This window comes from Chiloscyllium plagiosum, chromosome 14 (assembly GCF_004010195.1).
Source record: "Chiloscyllium plagiosum isolate BGI_BamShark_2017 chromosome 14, ASM401019v2, whole genome shotgun sequence".
NCBI classification, from domain to species: domain Eukaryota; kingdom Metazoa; phylum Chordata; class Chondrichthyes; order Orectolobiformes; family Hemiscylliidae; genus Chiloscyllium; species Chiloscyllium plagiosum.
This window is the reverse complement of record NC_057723.1, coordinates 4,708,042-4,709,058: the sequence shown is the minus strand read 5'-3', so window position 1 is coordinate 4,709,058 and position 1,017 is coordinate 4,708,042. Positions and strand designations below refer to the sequence as shown.

Genomic DNA, 1,017 nt, shown 5'->3' with positions numbered 1-1,017 from the left:
CTCCCCACCCCCACCCTCCTCTAGCTTATCTCTCCACGCTCCAGGCTCACTGCCTTTATTCCTGATAAGGGCTTTTGCCCGAAATGTCGATTTCGAAGCTCCTTGGATGCTGCTTGAACTGCCGTGCTCTTCCAGCACCACGAATCCAGAATCTGGTTTCCAGCATCTGCAGTCATTGTTTTTACCACGAAAACAGATCCTTCGGTCCAAATATTCCACGTTGACCATGTTCCCAAACTAAACTCATCCTACCTGCTTGCGTTTTGCCCATAACGCTCCAAGTTTTTCCTATTCATGCACTTATCCAAATGTCTTTTAAATGTTGTAACGTTACCTGAAACCACCACTTTCTCTAGCAGTTCATTCCATACACGAACCACACTCTGTTTAATAGAGCTGCCGCTTATCCTTTTTATATATCTAGCCTCTCACCTTTAAAAAAGTCCCCTAATTTTGAACTCAAACACCTGAGGGAAAAGACTGTCGCTATTCACCTTATCTATGGCCTATGATTTTACAAACCTGTCTAAAGTTGCCCCTCAACCTCCAATGCTCCAAGTGAAAATATTCAGAGCCTATCCAATCTATTTTTATCATTCAAACCCTCCAGTCTTGGCAACATCTGGATGCATCTTTTCTGAACCCTCTCCAGCTTAGTGATATCCTTCTTTTAACAGGGCGACTAGACCTGCACGCATTACTCCAGAAATTAATTGTAACCTTCCATCTTGCGAGTTGATGTTTTCCTGAGTGATGGTTAACACTTTGTTAAGTATTGCGTGGCGTAGCTCACGAGCTCCGTCTGACAACCTTTCGCTTTTGCAGCAGAGATGGGCAGCGTATTAAAAGCTTGCAGGATTCAGTTGTCTTTGCTTCCCCTCGGCCCACTTCTTCGACAACTGAAATTGGTGGGCGGCACGGTGGTACAGCAGTTAGCACTGCTGCCTCACAGCGCCTGAGACCCGGGTTCAATTCCCGCCTCAGGCGACTGACTGTGTGGAGTTTGCACGTTCTCCC

At 46.2% G+C, this 1,017-nt stretch overlaps 1 protein-coding gene across 1 annotated transcript in view; it reads left to right on the top strand.

The window, feature by feature from the left end:
• LOC122556968 overlaps positions 1–1,017 on the top strand; it is a 309,989-nt gene that overhangs the window by 55,196 nt on the left and 253,776 nt on the right. The window lies entirely within an intron of this gene.